Source organism: Solanum lycopersicum, chromosome 10 (genome assembly GCF_036512215.1).
Source record: "Solanum lycopersicum chromosome 10, SLM_r2.1".
Classification (NCBI taxonomy): Eukaryota; Viridiplantae; Streptophyta; class Magnoliopsida; order Solanales; family Solanaceae; genus Solanum; species Solanum lycopersicum.
In genome coordinates this window covers 42061635-42073951 of record NC_090809.1, presented here as the reverse complement: position 1 = coordinate 42073951, position 12317 = coordinate 42061635, and the positions used below count along the sequence as shown (strand labels likewise).

The 12317-nt window shown below is 39.0% G+C and overlaps 1 pseudogene; it reads right to left on the bottom strand.

Annotated features, from left to right (window-relative positions):
• Positions 1-11537: 11537 nt before the first annotated feature.
• On the bottom strand, positions 11538-12071 carry LOC101265969 (pathogenesis-related protein 1A-like; annotated as a pseudogene).
• Between the last annotated feature and the right edge of the window lie 246 nt (positions 12072-12317).

Here is a 12317-nt window from a genome sequence, read left to right as displayed (position 1 = left end):
GGTTATGTGATATATTGCAATGCATCCAGAGTTGGCTTGGTTGTGTGTTAATGCAAAGTGATAAAGTTATATCTTATGCCTCTAGAAAGCTTAAGGTGCATGAGAAGAACTATCCAACTCATGACCTCGAGCTTGCAGCAGTGGTATTTGCACTCAAGAAATGGAGACACTACTTGTATGGTGTCCATGTAAATGTGTTCACCGATCATAAGAGCCTTCAATATGTGTTCACCCAGAAAGAGTTCAATCTTCGCCAGAGGAGATAGCTTGAGTTCCTTAAGGATTATGACATGAGTGTGCATTATCATCCTGGTAAGGCGAATGTAGTAGGCGATGCTCTTAGTAGATTATCTATGGGTAGTGTAGACAATGTTGAGGAAGAAAGGAAGAAGCTAGTGAAGGATGTTCACATGCTTGCTCACTTGATATTTTGCCTTATGAGCATATCAAGCAATGGTGTAACAGTTCAGAATTGGGCAGAATCTTCTTTGGTAGTGGAGATTAAGGAAAAGCAATACAATGATCCAATCTTTCTTTAACATAAGGGTGTTGTCCATAATTAGAGAGTTGAGGTTTTCCCCCAAGGTTAGATGGTATACTTTTCAACCAGGGTAGATTGTGTGTTCCTGATGTGGGCGAGTTGAGACAGCATATTATTGCAGAAGGCCATAACTCTAGGTAATATATTCATCCAGGTTCCACTTAGATGAATCACGATCTGCGGGAAGTCTATTGGTGGAATGTCATGAAGAGGGATATAGCACACTTTGTGAGTAAGTGCCCCAATTGCCAGCAAATAAAGTTAGAATAACAGAAACCAGGGGGTATGACTCAAAATATCAATATTCCTACTTGGAAGTGGGATGTGATCAATATAGACTTCATCACAGGATTACCGCGTACTCACAGTCATTATGACTCCATTTGGGTGATAGTTGATAGGATGACTAAGTCTTCTCGCTTCATCGAGATCAAGACTACATATTCGGCAGAATACTGTGCAAGGCTTTAAATTATTGAGATTGTGAGGTCATATGGGGTTTCGTTATCTATCATCTCAGATAGAGGTCTTCAGTTTACCTCTCATTTCAGGAAGTCATTTCATAAAGATCTTGGTACTGAAGTTAACCTTAGTACAACATTTCATCCACGGACGGATGGGCAAGCAGAGCGTACCATTCATACCTTTGAGGATATATTGAGAGCTTGTGTGATCAATTTCAAAGGTAGGTATGATGATCACCTTCCTCTTATTGAGTTTTTTAACAATAATAGCTATCATTCCAGCATTCAGATGGCCCCTTATGAGGCTTTATATGGGTGTAGATATAGATCTTTTGTTGTTGGTTTGAAGTAGGGGAAGCAGCTTTGATAGGGCCAGATTCACTCCTTTATGCTATGGACAAAGTGCAACTCACTAGAGATAGACTTAAGACAGCCTAAGTCATTAGAAATTTTATGCAGATGTAAGGAGAAGGGAACTAGAGTTCCAAGTTGATGATTGGGTTTTTATGAAGGTCTCACCCATGAAAGGGGTTATGAGATTTGGAAAGAAAGGTAAGCTCAGTCTTCCATATGTAGGCCCTTACAAGATCTTGAAAAGGGTTGGTAAGGTGGCATATGAGTTAGAGTTTCCAGCAGAATTAGCAGTTGTGCATCCGGTCTTCCACATCTCATTCTTGAAAAAGTGTGTGGGTGACCCAGCCTTTATAGTGTCATTAGAGAGTGTGGTGGTGAAAGATAGTCTTTCTTATGAGGATGTACCAATTGATATCCTTGACCGTCAGGTTAGAAGTTTGAAAAATAAAGAAGTCACTCAGTCAAGGTTTTCTGGAGGAGTCAGTCCGTGGAGGGAGCTACTTGGAAAGCAGAAGCAGCCATGAAAGGCAAGTATCATCACCTCTTTCCTTCTGATTCCATTCCAGCTTGAGGTACTACTAGTTCCTCTTAAGTTTTCCAGTCATTCATGCGTAAAATTCAGTTTTAGAATCATGTTCGCTCAGTTTGTACTAGCATTTTATGCATAATTGCATGTACTTGGAACTCAATTCAGTCAGAAACCCAGTTCTCAATGTTTAGTAGTAGGATTTGCAACTCTCTCTCTCTATTTTTGCCAGTTTAGTCTTCATTCGAGGACGAATGTTCCCAATGGGGAGATAATGTAACACCCCATAGCTAAAGCAGACAAAAAATAAGCTTTATAGGAAAAAAATCTGCAGCTCTAACCAACGGTGGCATCGACGGACCGTACCTTGACCCACCATCCATCCTACACAACCGTCGATGGGATCAGAAACTCCCAAAAATTTCAGCCCAAAAAAATTTGTTAAGTCTTGGACGACGGACGGACTTAGAGTCCATAGGTATGACGACGGTTCATAGTCTGTCAGTGTCGATCAAGACTCCCCAGAAAAATTGGTTAAGTCTTGGATAGAGAATGGACTAACGGTCCGTAGGTCAGACGCCTATCCGTAGTCCGTGACAGTCGATCAAGACTCCCTTCACCCACTCTCTAACAAGAGCTACAAATGACCAGCACGGTCCTTAGGTGGACATACGGACCGTTCGTGGAAAATTTGCAGATATTTAAGGGGAAATATAGTAGGTTAAACTTCAAATGGTCATAACTCTTAGAACAAAATCAATTAGGTGTCTCATGACAAACCCACAGATATATAATTGAATTATCTTTCCATAAACACCGACCTTGCTAAAATAAGACATTCAAGTAAAAATTTATGCCTATATTAGTAAAGGACTGTCAAACAGGCCCAGACATTGGACCCAATGGTAGGGCGTCGGTCAGACGACGAACCGTCAGTCTTGGCTGTCATTTGGTCTGACAGCAGTTTTCCCAGGGGTCTTTTGGACCTTTCCCACTTTGTTTAAACACTAAGTTACATCATTTTGACCCTAAACCATCATATTTTAGTCAGTTTATGCCTCGAAACATCACAAAAACATATCTAAGTCAAATAATTAAATCAAAACTTAGAAAACTAGAATCAAGAAAAGAGAAAAAGCTCAAGAACCCTAGTTCAAGAATGCAACAAGTTCTAACAGTTCCAGCCACGAAACCTCAGTTTTTTCCGTGGATTTCATCACCAGGTATGTGGGAATTCACAAGTGAGTTCCTTTCAACCATTGGGTCCCTAGTTTTCAGTCAGGTTCTTGATTCTCTTATCATGATTAAACCTAGGGTTTATAGAACTTTGTTAGAACTTCATGAATTCATTCAATATATGTTCAAAATAAGATTATCATGTCATTACCCATATTATAACATGAATTTCAGAAACCTAGCTTTGTATTTCTTTAGGTCTTAAATTACATAAGCTAGGTCCTATATTTCAGACACTTCAGATATACATGCCTCAGTTATAAATGTATAATTACCAGATTAATTGTTGTATTCTAAGTTTGCATGTTTAGTTTCGTGCTATCTAGTATTTATAGAAACTGATACATAATCTATAAATTACAGAATTCATTGGGAAAACATAATACTGAGTTGGACTGTGGTTTAGTGTACCCAATTAGTCATATAACTACTAGCAGAGTAGGTTGTAAGTCCCCTCTGTGGGCAATCAGTTTAGTGATTGATACGCTCAAACTTACTTCTCAAATAAGAAGTAATACGGTCGTGTCAAGTAAATAACCCAACTAGTAAGGTTGTGATCGTTCCCACGAGGAAAATAGTTTAGACTTAACTTCAATCTATAATTACTATTGTTCAGTCAATTAATTCCTTGGAAAGTAAAAACAATAAAATGGGGGTTTCTATTTCTAAATGAATGAAACTAACTAACAAAATTGAAAGAGACACTTAACAGCTTTGAAGGTTGGAGTCTAATCAACTAATCAAAGTAACTAGGGTTTACGTGTTCCCCACAAGTTCATAACTTGATAATTCTAACTATAACAATTCTTTCCTTGTATCTTGCATGCAAAGTGATCAGTTATGTATTTCTAAATGCTTGGTCCGGCATCTAGACAATTTCACTCCCTACCTTGGTCCGGCTACGTGTGTTGCTATCCTAACCCTTATCTTTACCTCATATTAAGCATCGTATTCGATATTTGAATAAGTTATTACCTCGTTCCAATCAATACTAGCCTATTAGATAGTATACACTAAATCTATATTGATAATTCTTTTCCTATTATCTACCTCCTTGTTCCGTCAAGTAGCATTAAGGCGAGTTCTAACGTTGGCCATCCGTTAAAAAGACTTCTAAGCGAAAGAATTATTAATACATGCAAGACACTATTCTAGAATTGTTATTTTAGTTAGGTTTTACCTCATTATTTGCCTATGGTTCCCACAACCCTAGTTATGGAATTTAGTTACCCATAGTCAAAATCACAATATTCAAATATATTATATAAGAGTTCTTGTACTTACTTCAATGAGAAAGAGTAAAATCTAAAAGATTTCTTGATTAATCAACAAAAATCACCAACAATCACTTACAAGAATTTCAAAGTAATCAAGAATCTCACAAAAAGTCTAATGATAATCAAAGGCCTAACCAAATAATCCAGAGTCTAACTAATAATACCGTGTCTAACTAATAATAATACAGAGTCTAACCTCAAAAATGAGGTTTTTTGACCACGGATCATCGTGGTCACGACGGACCGTCATGGACTCCGTCGTCCCATACTTGTGCAATTTCTTCTGCTGCTCTCTTCATTACCCTCAACGGCAAGTATGACGGATCGTCACAAACACGACGGTCCTTCGTGGGTCTTCGTTCCAAAACACTTAAACTCTTGGAATATGGGTACTGGGATTACTTCTCTAAACTTCATGACGAACCTGTAGGACGGACCATCATAGAAACGAGGGACAGTCAAGGACACCGTAACCCCACACTTGGTAAGACTTCCCCATCTTCCTTCAGCAGCTGCACTACGCTGCCACCTACAGACCGTCACAAGCTCCGTTGGTGGTCTCTTCTGCATTTCTTTGCTCAAAATCTCTGCAATCATCTTTGGACAGATTCCCTACAAATAAGGAGAAACTTATATAAAAATTAGCACAAAAAGGCTTTTGGACACACTAAACATAAGGAAAAAGTATTAATAATACCGTGAAACCATGGTATATCAACACCCTCAACTTAAATTCGTTGTTTGTCCTCAAGCGACGCACTATGACTCAATACAAAATCTTTGTACAATAGTATCCATGTTTTATCCTTTGCAATCATTTGGCTATGAATCCTGATTAATCTCATCATATTTATGCATGCTATCACTATTAGGATTGAATTATGTGGGATCAGAGCATGACACAGACTCACCATGCACTAATACCTATCCTCTTCAATTTATCACCGAGATGCTAATATTTCCGATATTGTAACTAGTGTCCTCACTTTAAAACAAAATCCTCATTTTTCACACAATGATTTCAGTTTGAGTATAAGGATTACTTTTCAACAGTCGCTCTCGAAACAAATTCACGCTCATTCATACATATTTCCATAAGCTTGCCCTTATTTACACTGCCTTAAGTTCTCTATACAACCCTTAGGATCACGATAGGACTTTCTTAGCTTGTAACATAGGCTCAGGGTCAGGTAGGGTATATTTTAGGTATACTTTAGTGACTTTTTTCCCTCCTTGACATATCGGCTAAACATACCATTTTTTATCATTTTATCTTGCCCAGTTTCTCATATTCTTTCACCTTGCTATTTTCTCTTCTTTCTTCATTTGTGTAAGTGACTCTATTTTTTTCTTGCTTGTATTTCTTGTATATTTTTCTTTTTCTTTACTTTTGTTTCAACTAATTCTTGAGTCACTTTACTTTTGTTCTTTCTCTCCCTTTATTCTTTCAACCCCACTTTCCAGAGCATTCCCTATAATAGCCACCCTCAACTCATGGCTTTGCCATGAGTCAAAGTACACAATACCCAAAGTTGGGTCAGGGCCATAACGAAGGTTGTTTACTGCATTAGTCACCCTCAACTTATGCTTTTGGCATAAGCTGAGGTGCACATGTCCAAGGAAGGACCAGGGCCTACACATTATTCCCAGAAAAGATTAGTTGAAAAAGAAAGGTCTAATTTAAGCTCAGATCATTTGGATCAAAGAAGGATAAATTTCATTTAATTTTCTTTTATTTAGGCTAAAAATGGGCTATATTGAATAAGGGCCTATGATCCTTTCCTAATTGTCTATTACAACTTACTTTTAGCAGGACTAACCAGGCAAGTTCTAGCTTAGTACAAATAGCGGACTATTCAAATCTTCCTCACACTCACTTGACATCTCATCACTCTACCAGATTATCAGACACCTAGTTCGAATTTTAGACTTAGGGTAATGCAGTGGTGTACCTCTATGTCATGCTTAGAGCCACACATTTATCAATTACTATTCATAGTTATCAAGATATCATTTTAGACATCATGATCCAGAATTAAACTATGTACAGAAGATATAGACATGCTGGTTCAACAGAAAAAGTAATCAGTCTCTTGGGGAAAAAGAACACAGGCAAGAAAATCCCAAAAGAGGATAGTGCATCAGTGAATTGGGCTACTCAGACTTCACCCTAGCACTCACTTTCCATTTACCCCACCCCCAACAAAAACACATGCAATTGTCCCCAATGCATAAAAATTGAAATACTAGAGTGGTAGGTGAAGCAAACCTGGGGCGCAAAGCGCCGACAATAAGCTAGATGGTGGGTCTGATTCCCCGGAACCCACTTCCTCTGTAATCTGGGCACCCTCAGTGGTGTCCTCAGCATCAACAGCACTATCCGCAATGCCTCCCGCTATCTCCACTTTCGGGAGATAAACACCCCAGCCGCTAACTCTCCTGTTCTCATTTGGTGCGCCTCCTCCTCAGCAAGTGAGGCTCTCCTCGCAGCCTCCATCTCACGGCGCTCCTTCTTCCGTGCTCGCGCTTCATCCTCCGCTCGACCCCTAATCCTCTTGGCATTCTCTCAAGGGGAAGGTGGTGGAATATCTGAGGTGGCGAATAGGGTCGCCAACACTGTGTCTTCAGCAGGCTCGATAGAAGGGGCCTCAGACTCAGGAACCCTAGCCTCTAAGATCATGTCAATATCTGTGCGAAGACTGTCGACCGCAGCCTAAAGAGTTGACACATCCACTGGAGGGGCTGTCCGGGCTAGCACCCGCTACTCAAAAGCGTCTAAGCGTTGGTGAACCTCAGTGATCTTCCGCTCTGTATACTAAACCATTTTTCTGCTCCAAGCGTTCTTCTGCGTTGGTAATAGACCTCTGCATCCACGGCTTGATATGATGCAGAAGTGTAGCCATTTGCGCCTTTAATTTTTGGACCCTAGCAAGCGGGACCAGCACTGGTAGAGGGGTTGTGCGAGAGGAGCTCGGGGCAGTGCTACTAACCGGGATAGACTAGACCGGGGTTGTGCCAGTGGATGCCGCCTGTGTAGCCGTGTGGGCCTGGGCTACCGTATCACCCAGATCGTCAGCAAGTCGAGGCAGCTCTGGACGGGGCCCTCTGCGTGGAGCCAACTCATCGGCCTCATCTCTGATGAGGCCGACATCAACAGTTCCCAGAGGGGTCTTGAGCTGATCAACGTTCCATATAGGCACACGTGCGGACCTGCAGAGAGAAATGATCATGCATGGGAAAGGGTAAGTAGTTGTGACCTAACAAGCCCTCTCGTGCATGACTGCCTGTAGAAGCCACGCAAAATCCACCTCGAACCCGGCTATTACTTACTAGAATCTCAAAGTAATCAAGAATCTCAAAAAAAGTCTAATCATAATCAAAGGCCTGACCAAATAATCCAGAGTCTAACTAATAATACCGTCTCTAACTCATAATACAAAGTCTAACCTCCAAAACGAGGTTTATCGAACTATTTATAGAAAATAAAAACCTAATTAAACAAGGAATCTATTTGCTGGAAATCTGTCAAAACACGGCTGGATCAACGGACCTCGCGACGGATTGTCATGGTCACGACGGACCGTCATGGACTCTGTCGTCCCATACTTGTGCAATTTCGCCTGCTGCTCTCTTCATCAAGCTCAACGGAAAGTATGACGGATCATTACAGACACGACGGTTCATCGAGGGTCTTCGTTCCAAAACACTTAAACTCTTGGAATATGGGTATTGGGATTATTTCTTTGAACTTCATGACGAACCTGCAGGACGGACCGTCATAGACACGATGGACCGTCATGGACCCCGTAACCCCACACTTGGTCAGACTTCCCCATCTTCCTTCAGCAGATGCACTACGCTGCCACCTACAGACTGTCACAAGCATGACGGACCGTCATAAGCTCCGTAGGTGGTCTCTTCTGCATTTCTTCGCTTAAAATCTCCGCATTCATCTTTGGACATATTTCCTGTAAATAAGGAGAAACTTATATAAAAATTAGCACAAAAAGACTTTTGGACACACAAAACTTAAGGAAAAAAGTATTAATAATACCGTGAAACCATGGTATATCAGTGATCACGCCAGCATGCCTTTATACCTCTGGCAGGGTATATTGGGTTCTCTCCATGGAGCATATACATCAGAATCCATATTTAGCTCATGTGATTTTATTATCGGTTATTAGTAACTCCCACAGTTCAGTTAGACTCACTTTCATTGACCATTTATAAGTATATTCAGTATTCAGTTTCAGCATGTTATACTTGTTTTTTCTTGTTCAGTTATGTTTTATTTCAGCTTTACTCTATCCCACATGCTCAGTACCGCTCAAGTACTGACGCATACGTGCGATACATCTTCTCGTGATGTAGTTTCAAGTTCTCAACATCCAGATCACGCATAGATCGATTTTCAATCTTTAGTTCAGAAGATTTAGTGATAAGTCCTCATTATTCGAGAACAACTGTCGTGAGTGTTATTTCAGTCTTTAGTCATTTAGTTTAAGTGTTAGCTAGAATTAGCTAGGGGCTTATCCCAGCATTTCTAGTCCAGTTTAGAGTTTTATTTCAGACATGGATAAATTCAGTTTAGTATTGAGTTAATATTTCCTTTGTATTAAACTCATTTTTTTCAAATATCTCAGTTATAGAATATGGGTATTCCCCATCTTTTCAAATTTAATTATAATTTAGCTCTTGTATCAGTTTATTATCTTTAGTATGCTCATGATCATGCAAGCATGGTTAGCTTGGAATCACTTGTGGTCCTAGATTCCGTGTCCGCTTCTCGAGGGTAACACAGAGCGTGACAGAAAATCTCATTGTCCAAGAGGGTTCTGCTACACTAATTCTCATTCTTCAAGAGGGTCCTGCTAATCTCATTGTCCATGAGGGGCCTGCTAAACTAAATCTCATTGTCTAGGAAGGTCCTGGTAAAGTAAATCACATTGTCCAAGAGGGTCCTGCAATAATAATTCCCATTGTCCTGGATGGGTCTTTCTAATCCCATTGTCGGGGAAGCTGTCGTTAATCCCATTGTCTAGGAGGGTCGTTCTACACTAATACTCATTGTCCAAGAGGGTCCTGCTACACTAATTCTCGTTATCCATAAGTTCTTTTTATTCCCATTGTCCTGAAGGGTCCTGCTAATCTCATTGTCCAAGAGGGTCCTGTTACACTAATTCTCATTGTCGATGCGTGTCCTGTTAATACATTGAATTCAATTCTTAAAAGTAATTTTTTTATTTATAATATGATTTTTGTTGTGGTTTATGAGATTATAATTCCTATCTTAATTTAATTTTTTTTTAAAAAATCTACCTAGTATTTATGAATAATATCAAAATTTAACATATTAAAGATTTTACGTTGTTTCTATTACACAATTTACTAGGAATAGACTAACAACTAAATCACAACAATTAGGGTGCTTAGTTTCATGCAAGGAACTAAATAACATTGTTACAAAGATTTGATAATCTAACTACGAATACTCAAACAGCTAAATCACAACAATTATATGAAGTTCTACAAACCTTAGGACTAAGCTTTATTTAGGGAATTAAGATTCTCACTGAATTCTAGGAACCTAGTGGATGAAGGGAATCCACCAGTGAATCCAACATAACTGGTATGCACTACGTCCGGTCGTTGGTCCTGCATTAGCAAAATTTTTTTGGGTTCTGGGAGGGAGTTACAGGCGGGCAAGCATGGATCGCACCTACGGTCCACGGGTCAACCTACGGTCGTAGGTGGCCTCTTTTGGTCGTACCTACAACTTCTGAAAATATGCATTCTTTCTCCTTTTCAAATCTGAGGTTGTATATTTCCCTTGTAAGGATTATTTTATTTTGTTATGGATTGTTGTGCCCAACTCAGACCTTGATAATTTTGTGGATGATGTGCTCTTGTCGGGATTTTGATATTGTGTTGAATTAGTCATTTATCTTTTGTTTCTTGTTACTTATTTAGTATGATTTATAGTCTTTGTTTGTGATAGCGATGTTGAGTGGCCATGGTACATAATGCATATAGTGATGAAACTCTTTAAGGGAAATTTGTCGTTTGGTTGTGACTATATTTATGAATGTTTGTTGTTAGGATCGAATTCACGCACACACACTAGATGAATGAAGAACACAAGAACTTTCTAGAGAAGGAGATGAGAAATCTAGAGAGAGAAAGAGAGAAAACCCAATATTTCGTGGTAAAACCCCATGAGTAAACTTCCACGGCGGTGAGGTATATTTATATTAATAAATAAGAGTATTTTTGGTTACAGTGAATAAATAGAAAAACCTAAAATAGAGAATAAATAGGAAAACCTAAAATTAATCTGGCTCCACTACCTAACAATTCTCCCACATGGAGACTGACTCAGTCATCCAAAAAATACATTCTCAAAAAAATCTCTTCATCATCAACATCTTTACCGCACCGCAACATCTGTAGCAACAACTACAGAAGACCAATCGAGGTTTTACATAACCTCAGTTTCCCAACATCAACACATTTCGTCAACATGTCTGCCGGTTTCTTTGCACCCTCTATCTTCTCCAAGCACATATCACCATCCTCCACTGCCCTGTGAGTGAAATGGTATCGCCTTCTGATGTACTTTGTCTTCGAATGATAGACTGGATTTTTCACCAACTGTAAGGCACTCTGGCTATCTGAGAAAACCCAATATCTCGTGGTAAAACCCCGTGAGTAAACTTCCACGGCGGTGAGGTATATTTATATTAATAAATCAGAGTATTTTTGGTTACAGAGAATAAATAGGAAAACCTAAAATAGAGAATAAATAGGAAAACCTAAAATTAATCAGGCTCCACTACCTAACATTTGTGTTATGAAGTCTTACTAGCCATATTTAGTAATTTTTGAGTAGGTTACTTCATATTTGAAGAAATGCTTGGATTTGCGTGGTGATGTTTTCTGTCCTTTAGCAGATTATTAATTTCTTATTGTTTAAAAATGCATGTTATTAAGATTTTAATGATGAAAGCATAGTTAATTAGAACAACAACACGTGATTTCATAATTCAAAATAATCAGATCATACAGAGAAGCATGCAGCTTCATATTTGTTAAATTATTCTTTTACTTTTAATATGGAATGTATGTACGTACGCACCTCACATAGTATAGAGTCTGTAATGATTAAGTAATAAATCATTTTTTCTAGATGGAGTTTGGCCTATAAAATTACCTGGAGGATCATAGTTGCAAGATACAACATATCCTCTATTATTACATTGAACCCTAGCACATCCAAGACGAACCGAATTACGCCAAACCACCTGAGCATAATGTCCGCACACTTTTTCTTCATCACATGTATTAGACTCATGGTGATATTATTTTTTCTCATCGATCCACATCTACACAGCATTCGTGGCCGTCATGAAGTCACCGCTACCGGCAGCTAGGTTCTCACCATATTGGCCATGAGAATGAACTAGGTTGCGATCAGTTGCCAATTGGGAAGCATATTGTTGGGCGTAAGCTGCCACCTTGTCGTCTCAGATTAATGGTCCAACTCCCACATTAGAGTGAGCTGTGTTATGCGCATCCAAATAGTCCTGCTGGGCTTGACAAGAGTGGGATACTATTAGGATGAACGCAAGAAGAAAATATGAAGGCATTTGAGAAAAGTGGAAAAATCCCATGACTATTGAATGGTTTTTGAATAGAAAGTACCACTGCTATTTATATGACAAAAATCCTACATACTTTTACTGTTTTTGAAAGAATGATCTCCAGTCTGCTTAAAAATAATGTCACTTTTTTTTTGCAGTATTTTAATTTCAACTTTTCTCGTCGTATGTTTAAGGCGATAAAATTAAAAAATATTTTGATATATTTGACATAACTTTAATTAATATAGAACCACAAAAACAATAATAAATCTATTT